The 23,442-nt window shown below is 33.0% G+C and overlaps 1 non-coding gene across 1 annotated transcript; it reads left to right on the plus strand.

The window, feature by feature from the left end:
- The first annotated feature begins 13,859 nt into the window (after positions 1-13,859).
- TRNAT-CGU (transfer RNA threonine (anticodon CGU)) lies at positions 13,860-13,932 on the plus strand. The gene has a single exon. It is a non-coding gene; the product is annotated as a tRNA-Thr (tRNA).
- The last annotated feature ends 9,510 nt before the right edge of the window (positions 13,933-23,442 follow it).

The following is a 23,442-nucleotide window of genomic DNA, read 5'->3' on the forward strand; positions in this document are numbered from 1 at the left end:
TATATATATATATATATATATATATATATATATATATACATATATACACAGTAGAACTCTAATTATCCGAATCAATTGGAACTGAACCCCATTCGGTTAATCAAAAATTCGGATAATTGGATTTTTTCAGAAAGAAGGGTCTGCGTACACTTTAATTAATTATTGTATCTTGAAAATAAGAGAAAAAACTATTTTTGAAAAGAAAGAGGTTTCAATTATTTAAGATAAAAAGGCATGACTTTTACGCGCATGTTATATAACGTACTGTACAGTACTTACAAGTACTGAAAGTCATTGCTTGCTGAACATCTCAGTCAAACTAAGCTGTTTGACAGTCTTCATCTGTTTTCGGGCAGGCAAGTCGCAGATCCGCTTGGCAATGAGAAGTTGCATGTGATCATACTCGGGTTGACGCTCCATCGAATGCTGATCATTTGCGGTCAAGTCGTATATTATAAAGAAAGGAAAACATGGAGATGCAAGAATCAGAAGAGACTATGCCCATTGGAGTTGTGGGAAAACGTGGGGGCCGTTTAAACATCTTACTTCTGTGCATTCAGTTTTATAGACAGAAAAATATAGAGAAACTGAATGCACTATGAGACAGTGACTCATCATCCCAATAATGTTCGTGCTGCCCCTGCAGTAGGAAGGAAAATAGCGCGCGTAGATAGAATCATTATATTGAGAATCGCAGTACGTTTCTGTCTTAATTTTTACTTCCTTGTACGAAGTAAAAAGGAAGTATTGTAATCGCGAAAAGTTTCAGGCAGCATATTTCAACGAAAATATCCATTTTGACCGCTATCGAATGCAATTTAACGATGTTTTTGCGTCATATCTGTACGTAAGGACAGAATAAAATACTCTTTTCCTTCAAAAAAATTATAAAACTGCTTTAAAATGAATTCTGAAGAGAATTTTTCGTGGCGTCTGTACGTGCGTATGTACGTACGTGTGTACGTACGTATCTCGCATAACTCAAAAACGAGTAGCCTCAGAACGTTGAAATTTTATATATAGGACTGCTATAACATGTAGATGTGCACCTCGTATTTTGGTTGCAATCGGCAGCACCAAACGTATATAAATATATTTATATATATATCTTCTCTATTACCCGGCTCAGTGATCTCAGTTTCTTTACTCTTATATGTTTGTAAATTGTACATTTTTTGCTTTAAAAATGATTAAATTATGTTGTTTTTATCTTCCGGTTAAGGATTTTATGCCTTTAGTAAATCTGTGCGCAATATTTTTAGAATTATCAGCAATTTTAAAGTTGTTTAATTGCCGCTAAGCCTATTTTAATGGCGGCCATTGATGTTTACATTTGAAACAGGAGACTAGTGGATTTGTTGCCAATCTAGTGAAACTTAGCTTCGCAACAACAAAGATAACGCATTCATTTATTATTGCCAATTAAATCATGCTTAATTTTTTCTGGAATTTTTTCGAGGAAATAAGCCTTTGAGATTTACTTCGTAATTTTTAATACAGATATTTTGTGTTTTTATGTATTTTTGCCTTCTCGCGAAGTGAGAACTGAATTAATTAAATGAGAAATACTCGATCGTCTGTGAAAAACTGTTTCTGTTTTGTTTTGTTTGCTTAATTTCTTTTATACATCGTTCTAGCTTTATTATAGTATTTGAATAGAACATGTGGCAACGATTAGATAATTCTTTAAATGATATACATTTTGTGCATTCTGAGTTATAATATGAATGATATATAATACTGTTAAGTAAACCTAGCGCCAGAGTGTCGCTATGGTAAACAAAGTGGTTTTTAAAGAATGCATTTATTCTATTGTGGTTTATGCGCTGTCGGCGAAGTAGGTTTAATTCAATCTAATAAGTTTAAATAATATACAAGAAAAATGCGTATAATTTAATATTCCGTACGAGGAAGTCATGTGGTGTACACATCAGATTTTTTCCTTAAATTCTGAAAGCGATTCGGATAGTCGGAGTTCAGATAAACGGACTTGTACTGTATATATTATATATGTATACATACTTCTGGTACTGCAATAAAAAAGGGAGGTGCATAAATAGATGTTATAGCAATCCCGTATACAAAATTTCAAAGTTCTACGGCTAACCTTTTTTTAGAATTATTTGAGATGCATACGTACATATGTACGTACAGACGGGATGTAAAAAAATCCATTTTGAACCCATTTCAGAATCTGTTTTATAATAAAGAGTCATTTATTCTGTCTGTAAATACAGACATCACACAAAAAATCGTCAAAATGAATTTTGGAACGATCAAAATAGATATTGAAATTGATCAAAATTGATACTGAAATCTGAAAACCGATCTTTTGCGATTACTATACTTCGTTTGCTTCATAGAAGAAAGTAAAAATCGGAGACCTATTTTAAGTAATGAATTTTAAAATGCTCAAGTACAATGCATTGAAGAAAAAGTAAATATTTATTCTGATGTTCTGCCTATATTTTGATCTTGATTTAAAAATCTGATATGAAGACTGCAGGATTTTAATAATACCAGTAAAATTATAGTTATATATATAATTGTGAAATTAATTTAATATAGTTGAACGAGCAAAACAGATGCCATTAAAGTTCGAGAAATACAATACTATTCTGATTCTTGCAATTCTGTAAGTCCAATTATTGCGATGTGTTCTGCTTTGAAAAATTTCCATTCATATAAACGTCACTAAAGTAACCCATGAAGAAGAATTTTGATCAAAAGGAGAAGCTTATTTAAATCAAGTCGTCAAAAATTAAGAATTTTTTCCCAGAACAAAAATATACTCAAATGGCTTTTGATGTCTTAATTACAAATTATAGATAATTAAAAGGAAGTATGTCACCTATTCAAACCAACAATTGTGCTTGGATAATACCTTACTCGAGATGGTGAATGAAATCAAATATTTAGGCATTATACTTGATCATAAGTTTTCTTGGAAAAATCATATTATGTATTTATCCAATAAGTGTGAAAATATACTTACAAGACTTAATCGTGTATCTTGCAATACTTTTGGTTTAACCCTCTGAGCGTTATGACCGGCTTTATCCGGTCATCAGAATGTTTGTTACTTTGCATATATTAGCTTCTAATTTAAGATATTTTGCTTCCTTACTTTCTTTAATAATGTAAATATCATCTTAATGAATGTAAGTTTATGAAAATACAGACTAAAATAAGTAATTATACAAACTCAATTAATAAATGCTGTTTAAATACCGGTTTTCATGACGGATCTAAAATCCTGTGTCGCTCAGAGTAAAGTCTAATGTTATTGATATAATTTTATAAGCAGTGTATAGTCTTCTTTATTTGCTATGCTTCTAGAGTGTGGGGAACAGCTTCAGAAAAGAAGATTAATTTCCGTATACTTCGCAGAATTCAAAGAAGAATTTTACTAAGAATTGTGCGTGGCTACAGAACAATTAACTATGAAGCCTGTTTCACAATTTCGGGGTTTCCTACGATTGACCTTCATGTTTTAAATGGCAAAAAGTTTAAAGGTACAATCAGCAAATTTATGTTCGATACCAAGATGTTGTTTGAAGACCTTCCTCATCCTGCCGAACATTTGCCAAGTCAAACTATCTTTTATGATAATTCCGTTGATGATAATTTCCCTGTTGTGTGTTACACAGATGGCAGTAAAATTAATAATTGAGTTGAATTAGCTTATGTCGTTTTCTATTATGGTTCTGAACTGGAGTACAAACTCTTTAGAATTCCCAATGAATGCAGTGTTTTCCAAGCCGAATTACTGTGCATTAGTGAGTTGATTAAGTGGATTTCTAACAACTGTTTGTTAAGTGCTCAATTTCATATTTGCACTGATTCCCTTTCAACCTTGTATTCTCTTAGAAATATCATCTCATGTATTAAATTTAATCGTCACTTCTCATGCCCTTCTTAAAGACCTTAATAATAAAGGTGTTGATGTCATCTTTTCTCATGTACGTGGCCACACTGGCAATCTAGGACATGAAAGGGCTGATTGGTTGGCAAAACAAGCTACAAATCTTCAAGTAAATACTCCAATGATACTGTTTAAGTCATTTTTTAAGAAAAAAAGTAGGAGTGATACAATACTCAAGTGGAATGAATTATACAGGAATTCCACTACTGTCTCCTTGACTAAATTGCTTTTTTCCTTCCATCCTCACAGACTGAATAATAAACACTTTTTCTGCAATTTTGAAATTACTAAATTTCTAACTGAACATAGTAATTTCAATTCATATCTTAAGAGATTTAGGTTATCTAGTATAGACTTGTGTTCCTGCAGTTTCGGGGGAGTGCAAAATGTCGAACATTTGTTGTTCTATTGTTCAAAGTTCAAGGAAGGACGAAAGGAACTCATTTCTAGGTTAAACTCTGTGAATATTATATTTCCTCCCCCTATTCAGGTATTTGTCCATCATAAAATGGTTTTCTCTTTCTTCTGTAAATTTATCTCTTACGTGTCATCCGTGAATTTGTAAGTTTATTTTATTTTGTGTTGTGTTGTATTTATTTGTTTTTTACTTACCTCTGTAAGCCTTGTGTAATACTATGTGGTGCACAAGGAATTTAAAACTTTAAAAAAAATTACAATTATAACTGCAAGTGAACAATATGAGCCAGTTTTTCCATGTACTAAGATATTTTGTACAAAAACTAGATGTTAATTAGAAAACCCGATGTCAAACACTAACCATGCAGGTTCCCAGGTTTTTTTGACCGCAAATTCAAATCCGTGTTTCTTAATTTTTTTGGGAAAAAAACTACGCTTTTTCCGTGCTTAAATTTTAAAAGCGTTTTACGAAAAACATTTAATAATGTAATATAAATGAAAATTTTCATCAATGTTTTCACGGTAAAGAATTATTTATATGTGTTTGTATATGTGTGTGTGTAATAAAACGTTTGAAGATATGATTGCCATAGAACATAATGGCGACGCTCTTTAAAGACATAGCAGCAGTTATGGCGCATTGAAAAATATATTTTATTGTTTTTAACAAAATATTCTCGAAGCTCTACAGGCGCAGATTTTTCCACATATTTACAACATTAAAGGTATTGATAGAAACGAAGGAACTGACAGATATGTTAGGAGCACAGAAATGCGTAGAAAAAATGCTGAGAATGAAGATTAAGTTAAAAATAATATAGTTTAGTTATTGTTTTACTCTTTTTCCTTTTTGATTATTTAGAGTTTTAATTTGCAAATTTTTATTTGTCATTGGCTAAAGTATTATGCAAATACATGAATCAGTAGCCTTATTTAAGAATCATCTGACAAGGATTAATTTTGAAAGGAGTCATTTCAAAGAAATAACAAGCTTGTTGCTATTTTTAGAATAGAAGGGGAAAATAACTAAAATAATTAGATTTAGTAAAAGCTCAGAATACATTTCAGAAACCAAATTGCGAAGGAGGAGTTAAGTGACGTCAATAAAGGGGTGGGAACATTTTTTTTTTTAAACTTAAATATGTATCGTAGAACACTTTAATTCTACTGTTTTCACAAATGATTTTCTTTCCACACAAAAGTTCTTATATACTATAAGTAAACAATATTTATTATGAAATAAAAAGCTTTAAGAAATAAATGTATTAATGGAAAAAAAATGATTTTTTTTTTTTTTTAAACAAGTGAAACATCATACATAGCTTTCATTTCATTATTTCTTTGATTCCTGAATAACATTATACTGCCTTTGTGCGTATTGTTATTCCGTACATCAATAACTGACAAATATCTAATTTTTCATAATAAGGAAAATAAGATTCGAAAATAAAAACCACAAATTTATAATAACACGTAATGTTTCATGAGGAAAATAGGAAATCAAGTGCAATTACAGTAGCAAACACTATGTAATTATTTCAGCACATAGTGTCTGCTACTGTGATTGTACCCGATAAGTAAAATAATGCATAAGTTACTTAGAGAATGCAAGTTTGCGATTTTCGTGACTCAAAGATTGTCAAACAATTAATATTTATTATAAGTCGAAAAACATTATTAAGATATCAAAAAGAAAACAATGGAAAATCCAAATGAAAAGATAAAAATAATAATTAAATATAGAATTTGTAGCTAATACATTAGTAGAAATAAAAAATAAAAAATGATGCATTGCTCATAGTGTTGTTCTCGCCATGTACACAGCGATCTATTTCCGCTTAAAAAATCGGAGAATTGCACAAACTCGGAATTGCGCACAGTCTCGCCACTGAGCAACAGCCAGGATCACGATCCCCTTGAATAGTTACAACTTCAACATACAAGTTCAATGTAATGAAAATAAAAGAGGATTCTTGTTTTTAATCTTTTAAAAATAGACCGTTTTAAAAATAACAGATAGCAATCAAAAGTATATTAATGATTATTATTAAAAAAGTATTAATGATTGAAAAGTATTAATGATTTTTCATATTTCTAATCAATTGTTAGTAAAAGCTCAAGTTCCATTCAATTTTTCACCTATATTTAATTTTAGTCGATTAAATATTGCAAAAAATCGATCCTAATTCATCAGAAATCGATAACGCGAACAAACAACACAGGCATTCTTTATATAGAGAGTTTTTGTAAAACTTACAAATTTTTTAATAACAATTAGTACGATTTGAAAGCGAGAAGTAGCAACACTTTTCGAAATAAAGCAATTTTATCTCCAGCACGCGAGACTGTTGCCATTCCGAAAAATGAGTGCGAAAATTAGTAATTTTTTAGTTTTTAATTAATATCTCGGCTGATTAAAGTCGTACGAAGATGAAATTAGTAGAAATGACTTCCCATGAATTTTTGGAATCAGGACTAATATATTTAGTGTTTGGAAATGCTATTTTTACTTCATCATAAAACTTAGAAATTTTTATTAACAAACTCTACGATTTGAAAGCCAGCAGTGGCAACAATTCCCGAAATAAAAAAGATTTTTATTGGTCATAGGTCCTCAGGATACAATAGGCATTTAGCATTTAAAATATACTTTTACCTATATTTGAAGTTTTTGCTCGAGGGCGGTGGCGTTATTTAAATGTTTAAGAGCACGGGAGTGCTCCCGCCGAAAAGGCGAATCCCTGGAAGAGTGCCGCCACTAGCGACTAAAAGATTCTTTTGAGCTTTAGTGGGGAGGATTTGAAGATTTAGCAGAAACAATTAAAAATTTACCCTTTTGGATTATGATGCATGGTTGTTGGCAGTTTACAAGTTCTCTTATATGGTGGTATTCTGAATTTTGCATTTTCTGGAAAAAGTTATGACAAGTAGAAAGTATTTCATCATGTATTGTAATCGATCTTCATTTCTTTAAGTATTTGCTTGTTTCGAACAATTCATGGGGCGTTTGAACATTCATGTTTTCATGGGGCGTTTAAAATCATCTTTAGTAATTTATTTTGAAAAATTTCCAACTTTTTACGACAGGTTTTAGCAACAGTACTCCAGACAGGAATACCATATAGTAAAATTGGTCGAATCTGGGTGAGATATAGCATACGTTTAGTTCTTATGTGAAGTTTCGAATTGCTTCGTAGGAAAGGATAAAGAGCAATAACTGCTGCGTTAGCTTTTCGTAATGCATCCATACTTTGTTCTTTTAACACTAGAACAGCCGAATTTCAGACTAACCGAAAACCGCCATTGGGGGTCAATTTGACCCTTATAAGAAACACAGTAAATGATTGAAATGATGCTGAAATGACCACATAAAAGAGTTTTTAGAGGTTTTCATTTATTTTTTATACTTTAGAATTTTTTTTCGTGCAATTAGCGCAAATTAGCACATATCTTTCAATGTAAGATTACAAAAACAAAAACAAAATCTTTGAAAAACAAACAAAAGATACAAATGCAAAAAGAGGAAAATAGAACATATGGAAAAAATTACAAAAAACATAAATTGGGAATAAACACGCAATGTTTTCCAAAGTTTGTTATACATTACCGCAGGTGATACAATATGAACGCTTGACAGTGACATTTACCACAAATTGGTTTCTGGCATCCCTCGCAGCTGACAACAGTCTTGTTTTGTCCCTTGCAACTTTAAAATGCACATTTCTTTCCTTTAAGTGTCTGTATTTGAGCAATTGGGGGGGGCATCTGTTGCGTAGTGCACCAACTCGTAGTTCTTCCACGAGTGCAAGAATAAATTCTCGACGGGAAATAGAGGTGCCCAAGGATTCTTTGAATATAATCCAAGCAGAGTTCAGCAATGTCAAGGACGTTGTAAAAACATGTACAGGCCACCTGCGACTTCCACTACTTGTACTCTATTTCCTCAGCATCTGATCTGCTACATCAATGCCACATTTTGTACTGTTGTAGTAAGTGACAGTGTTCGGTTTTTTCTTTATGCTGTCGTCAACAAAAACATTACTGTGCATCGTGCTCAGAATCACGACATTCTTTCTACTCTTGCGCCTATATATTGTGAGTGTTTTGTTTCCATTTTTCAGTGCAAAAGATGAATATCGTGCCGAAGAAGTGTCACGAGCAATGGGGGGAATTCTCGCTTATTCAGAAGCATCGTCTCCACAATTGTGGTTTATTTCGCAGAAAGTTCATCTGCAAGTTTCACAGAAGTAAAAAAATTGCCAGTTGTGACATTGAGTCCGGAGTTTAGATTTGGTTGCAGTAATTTGAGAACTACACTTCCCCCAAGTTGTAAATTAGTTGGTCGTTCTTCATCCTTGCCCAGATAAGGATAACCATTCAGAACATATTTGGATTTTACATCAGTTTCTAGCCAGAATTTGATGCCAAACTTGTCCGGTTTATTCGCCATATACTGAATAAATCTACATCTTGATTTACAAGGCAACAATTGTTCATCAACGGTTATTTCTGGTCCAGGATTATAGCATAAATAACAGTTTTCCATTAGCTTGTACCAGGTTACAGAAGCGAGAGATAATTTGTTAGTGGCGAGACGATCGGCTCTGGTGCTTCGGACATCGAATCTGAGATACCGCATTATTTCATGGAACTGATTTCGTGACATTATTTCTTTGAACACAGGTGGTCCTCAATTCTTGTTCCACAAATCATCTGCACAAAGTTTTGAATGGCCTAGTGCTCCTAGTATCGTTTTTCTTATGAGGGTCAAAATGACCCCAGTTGGCTGTTTTAGGTATATCTGCGATTATTTGTTTAAATAATTAACGTAGAAATATGAAAAATTGACATAGTATACTTGAAAACATTTTAGAAAAAGTAAAAAATATCAGCTTTGAAGCTCAGCTGTATGTTAAAAAAAAAAACGTGTAAAATTGGAAAAAAGGTCAAAATGACCCCAACGGTGCTTCTAGTGACAATAGTTGTTCGTCAAAGAGAACAAACCCCTAGGTATTTAATGGAGCTGTTAACTTGTATTTGCAATTTATTAATTTGAATAGCAATGTAGACAGGAGTATTCTTTTTATATCTTCTAAAAATAGTGACATTACACTTATTTGGGTTTAATTTAATTCTCCAGATCTTGAACCAATGATCAGTGATGTTAACTGCGAACTTTAATTTGTCAATAGCGAGTTGCGATTTTGAAGACTTCGTGAGAACGACAGTATCATCAGCATATTTAGTGATTTTTACATTTAATGGCATTTATAAAGATGTTAAATAGGATCGGCGCTAAAATGCTTCATTGAGGGACGCCACTTTTAATGATCTTTCTATTGGAGATAGATTTTCCAATTCGAACTTCAAATGTACGATTTTTTAAGTAGGTGTATATTATTAGATGAGATTGAAATTGAAAAGTGCTTTTTGCATTTTGAAGAGAAGGCCAGCGTGGCGTACTCTATCGAATGCCTTTTCAATGTCTAAAAAGCTTGCGCAGATTTTTATCTCCAGCATGCGATGCTATTGTCAATCGGAAAAATGAGGGCGAAAATTAACGTTTTCAGAGTTTTTAATTAATCTCTCTCATTTTAGTTTTTTTTTTTTTTTTTTTTTTTTTTTTTTTTTTTTTTAAGTGGACTTCTAGTGAACAAACAGACTTTCTTCTTTATATATATGGAAGTTCATTTTAAAATTATTTTGCGATATTGATGTTAAATTTAATTTTATGGTTTAAGTGCAAAGAACATGATATTTAATAAATAAAGGTATCACACAAAACATTAAAAAAATCCCTTTGGACGTAATGTAAAATCTGAAAGCTTTCAGATTTTTATTTTTTATCTTTAATTTTTCTTTCTTTCTTTTCTTCTTCTTCTTTCTTTTTTCTTTTTTTTTTTTTTTTTTTTTTTTTTTAGTTACGGTTTTAAATTTTAAATCATTTTTTCCTTATTTTCAGTCGTTTGGTAAATCTTAGTACTGCATTGCTGAGAGCTAACTCATTGTGTTAAATGTTAACAATAGCCCACAACAGACAATAAAATAGATTTATAACAAATCTGAAAGGTTTCAGATTTTAAATTACGTCCAAAGGGGCTTTTTTTAACATTTCGTGTGTGTTGCCTTTATTTATGTTCTTCGCACTTAACCATAAAATTCAGTTGAACATTAGACTCACGCGGCTTTTGCAAATGAAAAGAAGAAATTCATTTTGCACATTCTTTATAATAAGGTACTTCTTTGTTATGCATTTGCCATGTATTTCTATTGTAATAATATGTGCGTGTGTATGTTTAATTATGTTTGTTACACATGCTCACATGCATAAACATAGTCTCTGGATGGTGCTCTCACTGGGTCTCTTCATGTGTTTGGCTTCTCTTCCACAGAAGCCCAAAAGCGTGACAAGTGCATAATGGAAAAGTACCTATAATAATAATAATAATAATAATAATAATAATAATAATAATAATAATAATAATAGTAAATTTTTCACCAATTAATCTGGGGCTTGTAGTATACAAATATGGTTATTACAGTGGCTCGATTACGTGACATCTTTCAGTAAAAAATTAGTTTCAAAATTTTTAGTAAAAAGTTACAAATTTTAATTTTTATACGTGCTCCGTAGGAAAAAAAAATCAGCGAAGAGAATGCTTTTATAATTAAATTAGTGAAACGAATGAAGTTCCATGCGGTCAAATTTATCCGAGAATTGTCTAGGATAAAATGGGGTCCGAAGTTAGACGATGAATTTTTGAATTTTGTATTTAGACAGGTACTAAGCGCGCAATTCGGAAATTCACATTCTCGAATCCATACATTTAACAGTCAACCTTTACGTCAGAAAGCATAAAATATAATTCTGATATACAAAAATATTAAATTTCAAATCATTTTATCAAAGAAATTAACTTTTTGTGCGATGAAAAAAAAAAAAAAAAAAAAAGAAGTTCCTTCCTTTTATTTTCTTCATGTGAATTGACTTAAGTTGCATACTATAATGTTATGTTAAGTCTTATAAAGAACTAATTTCTTAACTAACTAGATTCTTAATTAGAGATTTTTTTATTAAGAAACTGTGTAAGAATTTAAATTTTGTATATTTTTACTAAAAGGCATTACGTGACCAAAATTGCTACTCTGCGCTATTTGATACTCTTCTTAAAAATATAATTTTGCTAACATTCGATCCACGTATATTTAGTAGTGCAGTATCCTTAAACTGCTTTTCACTAGGCATTGAAAATGAATTTAAGGATATCTTATGTTTTAGGAAACAATGCAAGCTTGTACTCCTGAAGAAGATGCAAAGAAGTCATATTTAGAACAGATTCTGGATTTTGTGGTTTTTAAAGATACTGTATGTCAGGTAAGTTGCTGTACTTTGTTGCAGACCATATCCAAAATTGTATGTTAAGCAAAACATATATTCTAACTGAAAGAAAAACACATTCAAAATATAAAACTAGGTAAAAATAGGAGTCTTAGATTATCAAAAAATTTGAATCAATTTTGAAATTTTTTCAAAATCTACGCCAATCCAAGATTACGTTTTTCCGAAATTTTCTAATACATATGTAGTCTAAGTTCTAAAAACATCCTTTTTAATGCTACTAAACTTCGTAATCAAAACTTTTCCCCTTCAGTTAGATTCTCTTTAAATCCAATTTCGGTCGCTGGTTCAACAGACATTTATTGGGCTTGCTACAGTCGTGCCTAGATATTTCTTCACTTGAGAAAAAAGTTAAATGAGCGTTTTTCAATACAACGCAAGTTAGCAGTTACATGTGTGCAATTTTATATTTAACAAAGTTAACTTTTTTAGATCATAATACCATTACTTCTATCGTAATCTTTAAACGCAATATTTTATATCCAAAAGTAATATATATAAAGATTTATAGATATATAATTAGAAACATTATTAATTTTGATAGTTGAGGCGATAGTGTAGAGTCATTAGGTTATTCTGAAGCAGGAAAGCGGAAAAAATGAGCAATGCCCTCGCCGGGACTCGAAACAGAACCTCTCGAATACGCGCCGAGTGTGCTAACCGTAACATCACAAAGGCATGCTGGAAGGAGGGAGAAAATACTTTATACACTCCTCCTTTTAAAGGGCGATTGAGGATTAGGGGACCCAGTCGCCTAATCCTGGTGGTGAAGAATCAACATTCACCATCCTTTTTTTTTTTTTTTTTAGCTCGGGAGCCACTGTAGAGTCATTAGGATTTTTGATTACGGGAGATGTGAAAAATGAGCAATGCCCTCGCCGAGACTCGTACTTGGACCTCTCGAATACCCTCCGAGTGTGCCAACCGTTAGACCACGAAGGCATGCTAGTAGGAGGAAAAAAAATACCTTATTAAAATTGAAAATAACATTTAAATAGTATAAATAGCAATATGATTAATACTGAAAAGTATTTCATTACTTTCAAATTTTTCTATAACTTAAATATTTTAGGTTTTGAGGAAGCAAAATAATCAGTAATTTGCAAAATATACTCTATTACTTAATTCACGATCTAGAGAGAAAAGAATCATTACTGACAGTTTTTATTGCCCAAGAGAAGATGTTACATATTTATATTATTATTTTAAACTTACAGAAACAATACTGGCAACAGTAACTGCAAAAATTTAACGTACTTTTAATGTAGCTTCCAAATTTGAGCAAGACTGATTTAAATTATATTACTGAATTCTTTAAATTAATTATTTAAAAAATTCTATGCTCTTATAGATCTTTTAATCATGTCAGTTTATAGTTTCTTTGGTATCCAAAAATAAAACAAATTCTTTCAGTACTAACAACAGTAACTGGGAAAGTTTAAAGTCTTTTTAATGTAGCTTCCAAATTTGAATAAGATTGAACTAAATTGTATTCATGAATTCTTTAAATTAATCATTAAAAAAATTCTTAATTCTTCGTAACATTTCAATGTTCTCAGTCTGTAGTTTCTTTGGCATCCCAAGATAAAGAAACTGATTAATTTTTAAAGCATAATATTTTTAATGAAATCATTTCAGTATCATTTAAATATCTAAGTTAAAACCTTCTCCTTTTAAATTCTCTATCTCTAACGACATCGCCTTTTCATCAACTAGAAACTAGAACCCAAAATATATCTTATTTTGTTTCATACCTTCATTTTAGTTGTCAGATAAAAACGCCCATTTCCTCATTTACTTCTACTCATTACTACTACTACCTCATTACTTCATGAAATATTTTTTTGAAAAATTAGCTCTTTAGCCTATTAATTTTTTGGTAATATGATTTGTTAACCTTTCGTTCCCATTTCGCTCCAACTTCTGTTACCATATTTATTTTTAAAGCTAAATTCTCCCATTTAACAAGAATGCTTTCTTTCCTGCTGTAAAAAACACCTGTCCATCAATATAATACTTTATGTATGTTAATTAGGTTTATATATATAGTCCCCACTTTAACATAGGCAATAAATTAAACCCTTACTTTATAAGGTACTTCTCCCGCCTTCTTAGCATGCCTTCGTGGTGTAGTGGTCAGCACGCTCGACGCGTATTCGAGAGGTCCGTGGTTCGAGTCCCGGCGAGGGCATTGCTCATTTTTCATCCCTCCTGCTTCCAAATAACCTAATGTCTCTACAACCTCAATATATAAAATAAAATTTTCCGCTTTCACGTTAGAGATACTTCCAAAGCTTTTTTATGTTGTTTTTTATGTTTAAATGTTGCGGCTAATTACTGTTTATCGTATCGTCTACTGTCTGAAGATATAAATTTCCAAAATTTGTAGGGTGTATGTTGTGCCTCTGATGATGTGTGAATAAGAATATGTGTATCAAGAATTAGTTTGCCAGCAGTAACTGATGTCTTGTCTTCGGCTACGTCTGCCTGTAAGTGTCATACTTTGTAGCAATGCAGAAAAGCCTTCGCTAGGCCACCATCTCCAATCCATTGTACCTATCGCCCAGCCATCAAGATATTACAGAGATACGTATCTGGATTTTGTGAAAAATATCTCCATACGTCAAGTACTTCCAAAATCTGGGAATATTTACAGAATTTAGGATGTTTTCCGTAACACACGCTTAAGCGAGACATTGCATGCGGGCCGAATGCATGATCTGAAAACAACTGACAGTTTAATTTTTTTTAGCAGATTGAAAATTTTTTACCCACAAAATAAAAAAAATATTTAAACTAAATTTTAAATTTATCTCACTAGATAGTCATCAAAACATGCATAAATAACAATAATAATAATAATAAAGGAAAGGAAAAGAATTATATTTATTTTCGACATGAAATCTAAAATTTGATACCTGCAAGTCATTTTTATTATTCAAACAAACTGGAAGCTAAACATGTTAATACTTCAGACTAACACTTATTTCAAATAATTCTGATATGATTAATTAATCCTTAAATAAATTTCTTTAATTTAAGCTATAATGTTCATGCAGTGAAGAAAAATCACAAGATGTTATTTTTTGGAGCTCATTGGTTAATCGGATTCGTAACTTAGCTTTCTTATCTTTTACAATTACGAATAAATATGTTAAAGTTTTTGAATAAGATTTATATCACAGTGTAAATTAATTAGCTCAGTTTATAAATTCTATGGTGTGTTATTCTCGCTCGTTTCGCATGGTAATGAAATAATGTAAATTAGGACTTCGAGTAATTAAAATCTTGAGACATAAGTTAAAATAATATGCCGAATCATGGTTATTGGATGGCTAATGCAAAAAAAATCAGTGTAATACTCATAAATTTGCAGGATTAGTTTCAAAGGTCTAAATATAGGACATAGTCTTCAGCTGCAGAAGAGTAAATGACGAAGGAAAAGCCTGTGTATAGACAATAACAATGACAGGAAGGAAGGCTAGCTATTGTCTCCAACTATTAATAAAGATTAAAACAGCTATGAAATAATTTCCTTAATCTGAGCGTAATGATGGATTGGCATTGGGATTGTTAACCAGAACTGAATGATTTTTATGAATGTAAAATGCCTCTAGAAAATCGAATTTGTCAATAGAAGTCTTTTTTTAAATAATTTTGGCAGCAGAGAAATAGAAAATGGGATTTTACGTCCAATAATTCTAGGTAACAGAGTATTTATGTGTTTAATTTTTCTTAACATATGCCTCATGTTTCTTACATCGAAATTTTAAGACTCTCCTAGTTTAAATGTAAATTAAATCGTATTAACAAGAAATCCTGTGGAAATCCAGGAGTTCACATCCGGAACGAGATCTTTAGCTACGAAACTTCGAATTTTATTTACATAATTAAAAACGACTCGAAAGTTCAAATTTCTGTAAAATGCTACTCCAATTTTATTGCTACTCGATGGAAAGAAGGAATGAATTTCTATAATCTAATGTGACAAATTGCTTTTTTGGTGTGTCGAGATGAGAATTTTAGATGAAAAGCCTCTCAATATCAAATGTTTTTAAGTAGTTTACTTCTTAATGAAGAGTCGATTTGGAAGAGCAAACTTGAAGTGCTCGAAAAACAAAGGAATAAAAGCTAGCTTCTTTTTTAGTCGGATGACATGATATGAAGTATGGTGAAAAGCAATTAGTTGAAGGTTTACGGTACACAGTAGTAATGAGGTTGGATACGTTACGAGTGACTAAGATGTCGATTAACGGATGGAAGCTGGATGCCTCAAGTTCAAAATTCTTACTCTGTTTTGTTCCCTTTTGAATCTTGTTGCTTTAGCACCTCCAACAGTACGCTAAGAGGAATTAGCATTCAGACCTAGCTAATTGGATTATAGCCAGTTAAGGCTTTAATCCAATTACCTAATTAATTGGATTACAGCCCAGGCTGCCTTACACAGTTAAACTCCCCAAGCCCTAAAGGTGGTCCGAGGAGGCATAACCGCCCAGTCAACCCAGGGGAGACCTAAATGTTGAGAAAAGTCTGGGTTAATAAGCACAAAAGTCAAAGGTGGACGGCAAGGCATCCACCACAAAGAGAACAAAATCATAATTACCAATGTTGAGCTCCAATGTTGAGCAAAGGGAGCCAAACCCCCAAGATAACCTTCGATATCTGACCACGCCCTCACAATCAAGGAGCAGACAAGATAGTGCAATATGATCCTTGGTCCCTGAACTTGCCACCGAATAAACGATGGTTCTAGTCATTGTGAAGACTGTTAATTTTTCCTGAGATCGAATCTGTATAGATATTGACCTAGTCGGAACGCTGGAAATGCTCTTTGTCGACCCCCGGGGGGATAGCACCTCCAACATTAAAAAAAATCTTCAATTCTTTACAACAAGAGTATAATCTGAAATGTATTCGCGGGCACCATAAAATTGTTTCGGGGTCGAATGTGGGCCATCAGTTTAAGACCACTGGTATATAATATAGTGTATCATTTAATGATGCGAATAAAAATTACAGAATATCAAAAGTAGATGCTGGGGGACAGTTTATATATTTTACCAATCCTTTTATAAAACATTCTTTTGCTCGAATGCAAAAATATGCTTACCGAAGTTGAACAGAATAGTATTTTTTATATACATAAAGTGGTAATTAGAGTTTGGGGTATTTGAATAAATTACCTTTTATAGGTCATACAAAGGGTTTCTGAAATCAAAGAAGAAATCAGAAAGAACATAGCTGTTGGACATTCTCAAAACGAATGTGAATCACTACTTCGCCTACATGGTTATTTAGAGCTGAAATGTGCGGTAAGTACTTCTACAATTTTTCTCATGAAAAAATAGTGTACCATTTCGGAATTCATGTACTTATTTGTTTGTGTGGCCGAATAATTACTCTCAAACTTGACTAGAAAATTTTAATTTAAATTGTAAATTGAACGGGAAAAGACTATTTAATTAGTGTCTATCGTAATTCGGAAACACACATTGCCACATATGCTTACAGTTTGTTCCGAAGTTAATGCATAGCAGCTTAGAAAAGCTTTCGAACTAAAACTGCATTGTGAAACTTGTTCCCTGAAAAACGTCATAAATACATTCACTTCTCAGAAACGGCCCTTTCACACTCGGCAATTCTGTTATTGTTCGGGTAGCTGTTCAAAACATATCTGTAAACCCTGGCTCTTCTATTAGATCATTATAAGATATTTTTCACAAAATTTTAAGCCAGATAAGATTATAATTATTAATTAAAAATAAATTAAAATAGATTTTTTTATCAAAATAAGATAAATCGGATGTCTTTTAAATAAATCTGAATTGTTAAACCCCTAATTGCTCAAAAAATCTGAGTTTGACCTTTTATTAATGCAGTGTATAGATTTACTTATCGTATCCTCTGGTAAGAAATAACCCCATCAACCGCAGAGCGGTAAAACCGCTGAACACTGATTGTTCGATTCGGCCTCAAATCCCATCGAATGAATTGGGTGCAGGAAAGTTTTCTCGATTTTTTTCGATCTGTGAGGTGAATACCAGCTAATTTTTCCTAAATCCCTACGACATGTCTCATCTTAGGCAGATAGCAGTCGTATGTTTTCCTGTTTTAAAAGAATAAACCATAAATAATCCATACTTTTGCAACCATACTTTATTATCCATATTTTAGCAACAGTAAGTATGAAACTGTTATCAGATGCTATTGATCTGTAGAATTATTCCCAATAGGCAGTATGAGCTGTTTCAAGTTTCTTGGCGAATTATTTTCTTCACCAGAAATAAGACTTTTAAATTGCTAAATATCCATAAGCTAAGCTCTTACGATACCGACATCAAAAATAAGTATTACAATCTTCAGAAGTCAATATTCGAAGTGCATCTGGATCTGAGCCTATACGAAAACCATCTGGACCTATATAAAAATGCACCTGAACCGGTTCACAATTATACTACTTAATTTTCGAACCAGATTTCACATTTTCTGAGAATAGCTATATGATGGGTTTCATTACACGATGCTTTTTATGAGAGCTTTGAATAGCATTGAATAAATACTTTGAATTACATTCCTTTCGTCTTACTGTCGCAGTAACTTTACATTTTAGGTTAGTCATATATGCATTATTATTGCATTTGTACTTAAACATATCTGTTTTAATTAGCACCAAGAATTTAATTACTTATTTTCATATTGTTTCTAGGATATCTATAGTAAGTATTCGGTCTTAAGGAAGAAGGCCGAAAATGCAGCTAAAGAAAAGCGCTTCCTCTGTAAACAGTTTATGGACTACAGTAAAATCATGGATGAAGCTTGTCATTCTTTGGCACTGCAGTTGGTCAATAGAAGAGAGTTCCTCACCTTTGCGATTAAATTTTATTCATCTCTGTATCAGGTAAAAATGGATCATAATTGTAATTTTTTTTGGCTTGTTTCACAGAATATATTTGCTTTAATTTCCCCTCTTAGGCTGTTAGAATCTACAATATTTACATACGTAGATGTAACAGAATTCCAAATATTTGGATTAACTCAGATTACAGTCATTCAGAGCTTATTTTGGAACTAAAGTAATATTGCAACTATTTGGGTGCAGTTTGGCGAATTTTATGGAAGAAAAAGAGCAGTTACTTTCACTGTAAAAAATTACCTATTACAAACATATATATTCTCCGTTTCAACTATATATTTATTTCAATAAAACTAGTTACGGGCGAATTTTGTTTTTGTTGTGATGGAAATTGTGCAGCAATCGTTTTGAGAAAGAATTTGTAGCATTGTTCCTTTAGCCATTTTGTGGGAAAATAATGTATTCCTGTAGAAATTTCACCTCTCTTTCTTCTACTATAGGAAAATCCTACAAGCACGTATTTTAAAATCGAGTTTAAGAAAAAAAATAATCATAATTTTTCTATAAAATCCGTTTTAAATTGGAATATAACAAAAAGAACGCATACGAAAATGGCGAAGTTGGAAACTGAGAATTTGTCCTGCGCATTGGTTGCTTGAATAATTGTTATGCGTGTGGTTACTAGAGTTTGGGGTATTTTGAATTTTGACAATTTTTACTAAAGTGATTGCGATAATACCGTGAGCATAATTATTGTTTGTTTATTATACTTCATTTCAACAAAAATTATACAGTTAAAAATTAACATAACATCAAAAACGAAAAATATCTTTTCAGACAAAAAATACAAAAATTGTTATTTATTTAATTAAGTGCGAAACCAATTTTTAAACTAAATAACACAATAGGATTAATATTTATTTATATACTGAAGTTAAGTATACAGTTCTGATTTTGATTTTTTAGTAATAAAATTCAAAAAAGAAATTATATTTTATTTGCTTGAACTTAAGCACATAGTTTATTTTCTGCTCAAGTTAAGCTGAGACATTATTTTAGTGCATTAATTTAATTTTTACGTTAAATTATTTTTTCAATAATGTTTATAAGTTACGTGCTATTTGAAGAACATATAGTAGACTAACCTTCAAGTTGTACAAATTAATTTAAACTAATTTAACAGTTTCTATAAAAATTTGCTCTGAACTATATTTTTAAATTATTTAAAATAGCGAAAGGGATAGCTAAATAAATTTACAGCAAGTATAATTTTTTTTTGCCTTAGGAAACAGAATATGCAGCCCGGAGTTTTGAAATTTAGTATTGTTGCGTGCGTACGGGTTCGTTATGAAATGAATGCACAAATCCGATGAAAAATGAACAAAAATTTATTATTATCACAACAAAAATGCTTAAATTTTCTCAAATTATCATGCAGTATTACAATATCTCACAGTAGTTATCTTTTAACTACTCAAATGTCCAATAGAACGTAATTCAAAACAGCTAAAGAACGCTAATCCGCGAATTCGCTACAATCAACAAGAGCAGTTTTCTAAACAACAACAAACTAAGCAACTACTACAAACTGAGATGTTTTCCTCCTTTTATAAGATTTTAAAATCACGCGCTAGAATTTTCCAGTACTTTCTCGAAATCAAAAAGAGATATTTATTTATTTAACGCACGCGCTCTTGTATTTTTAATTTTTCCGGCTTAGCTTTCTTTTAATATTCGTCACGCGCTGCACTGCGCGAGAAATAAAACCATTTAATTTATAATTGAACTAACATTAGCTTTTTAAATACCAAATTCGTAACACTGCCCCCTTCCCAAGGACTGCACGTCCCGGGCAGTACAATCCCTGGACAGGAAGCTAAACTTACAACTGTGGCATAAATGCAACTGAGGCATAAACATTACATTACAATATCAAACAATATAAACAATAAATGCAATAACTAACTTAAAGAAATCAAATGCTATCAAATACTAAATACAAAACAAATACTAAATACAAATCAAATACTAAATACAAATCAAATACTAAATGCAAATCAAATACTAAATACAAATCAAATCAAATACACATTTATAAACAAAAAGGACCATGGTCTGATACTATTTACAATTATTTACATTACGTACTATGGCCATAGTAATAAGCTAACCTGTCGTAAGAGTTCGAAGACTCACGGATCCGAACCACGACGTCATTCGTGTTCAGCACTGTATATGGACCATCCGAAGGTGACTGTAATTTAGGACTCAGTCCTTTTCGTTGAATTGGGTTCCACAACCACACCTTGTCTCCTTTGTTGGATCTCTGTCTAGTAGCTCTTGTGTCGCATCTGGTCTTCATTTTCTCCGTCGTTAAGTTCACTCGCTTTCGTGCGAAACGGGGCATCATTTCAAAACGGGCCTGGACATCTTGGATGTGTTCCTCAGGCGTTGAAGGCGCATCCGTAGGGCGACTAAACAGGCGGTCACAAGGCAGACGAAGGTCTCGACCGAAGAGCTTCTGGGATGGAGAATAGCTGGTAGTCTTGCGTTTCTTTTCGACCCTGGTATGATTTCGGCAGCTTCCCGAGCTCGATCTTTCGGACAAGGCGTCGACATTTCCAGGCGAGGATCCCTTTTGAGGATGGATAGTCATGCCATCAGTTGCTGAAAGCAGCTTATTGTTTTTGAAATCTAAGGAAAAATTGTATTTCCTTAAAAAGTCCAATCCGAGTATGCTTGGATCTGTAATATCCGCCACATATGCCGTGTGATGGTAGGCGGCACTTCCAAACGTGATGTTTACGTTTAACTTCCCAGTTATGTCGATCTTGTCACCAGACGCAGTCTGAAGGGTAACACAGGATGGCGTCCAAATAAGTTTATCTTTAAACTGTTCAGCTAAATCTTTCCTAATGATGGTAACATTAGCTCCTGTGTCAATGATCATATTGCAAGGAACTCCATCGATATTTCCATTGATGGACAGTCCGTTATTGTTGCCACTCACTATAGAGATCTTAAGCGCTTTAAAACAGGGTTTTTCATTATCTGGCAACCTCCGTTCCTTGATATGGTCATTAATTTGTTTCCTGCGTCGTTGCTCAGAAATTGTCTCAATTTTCGTACCCTGGGGTGTTCTGCAATTCTTTCGTACGTGGCCTTCAGCTCCACAGTTCCAGCACTTTGGTTTCTTGTCAGTCCTTTTTTCTTCCCGTGGAATTTAATTGTCTGTTTAAATCGTATGCCTTATTTACTGTGCTTTGGGGAGTTCTGCAGTTCCTTCGTAGGTGGCCTTCAACACCGCAATTCCAGCACTTTAGGGTCGGTTTTGTTTCACCACTATTCCGTCTTAAAGCATTCACTGGTCTTGTCAACTCATCCGTTTCATTATCCGTGCCCTGGGGTGTTCTGCAATGCCGTCGTAGGTGACCTTCAGAACCACATCTCCAACACCTTAGAGCCACTTTCTTCTCCCTCCTACTCCGTATCAAAGCATCGACTTGTCTGGATAAATCATCTAAACGAGCCATCAATTGATCCCCTGGGTCGTGGACTCGCACAGCTCTGACTGGGTAGCGATCCCTAAGAGTTGCTTGCTGGGCTGCCTCCAATTTCACGGCGTACAACAGAGCGCTTTTTACATCCTTTACATCTGCCATTCGCAGTGCTTTCTGTATTTCAGGGTCCCGGATGCCATCGATGAAATATTGCAGGGACAGGATTTCCCTTGTTTCTGTCGGGCATTCCGAAAAGGCGAGATGGGACAGCCTTTCAACATCCGTGGCGAGTTCCTGGAGTGTTTCGGTAGGCTTCTGTTGACGAGATTTTAATTGGAGCCTGCTGTAGTCTTTTAAACACTTCTCCCCAAAGCGCAACTCCAAAGCGCCGGACAGAGCTTCGAAATCAAGTCTTTGGTTTTCTGGAAGCGTCTGCAGGATATCCGCTGAGTCTGCTCTCAGAGAAGCGGCGAGATGACAGGCCTTAGCTTGGGAATCCCATCCATTCGCATCCGCAACGATAGAAAATTGTGTCCTATACACCTGCCAGGAAGTCTTCCCATCATATGTAGATAGTTTCAGAACGGAACGAGCAGGCATCGATAAAAATTTGAAACCTTCAGAATTGTTTCCTACCGTCGCTATGCACTTCTTTAGGCTGTCAACTTCTTTGGCGACGGCAGCAGAAACCCTATCATCAGTTTGTTGTTCGACGGCAGAAACTCTCTCTTCTATATGTTCTTTTACAGAAGAAATTCTTTCTTCTATTTGTCCAACTTTAGTTTCAACCGCGTCTATTCTGCCTTCCATAGCCTCAAATTTATTTTCTATTACGCAGGTAATTTCTCTTTTCATTTCGTCCTGACCTGCTTTCATCTCATTTTTAAGAGATTTCATCTCTTCCTTAACGGATTCCTGGCCCAATTTCATTTCTCCTTTAACGGATTCCTGGCCCAATTTCATTTCTCCTTTAACGGATTCCTGGCCCAACTTCATTTCTTCTTTAACGGACCTAATTTCTTCTTTAACAGAGTCTTTCATTTCTTCTTTAAATGTAGCAAAGGCTACCATGAATTGTTTTAACTGTTCTTCCATCGCTCTTGTGATTGGCATTCAAAACCCCACTCCTGACACCAAAAATTGTTGCGTGCGTACGGGTTCGTTATGAAATGAATGCACAAGTCCGATGAAAAATGAACAAAAATTTATTATTATCACAACAAAAAAGCTTAAATTTTCTCAAATTATCATGCAGTATTACAATATCTCACAGTAGTTATCTTTTAACTACTCAAATGTCCAATAGAACGTAATTCAAAACAGCTAAAGAACGCTAATCCGCGAATTC

Source organism: Stegodyphus dumicola, chromosome 2, assembly GCF_044657685.1.
Source record: "Stegodyphus dumicola isolate Sdum_Otavi_A_Nest chromosome 2, ASM4465768v1".
NCBI lineage: Eukaryota > Metazoa > Arthropoda > Arachnida > Araneae > Eresidae > Stegodyphus > Stegodyphus dumicola.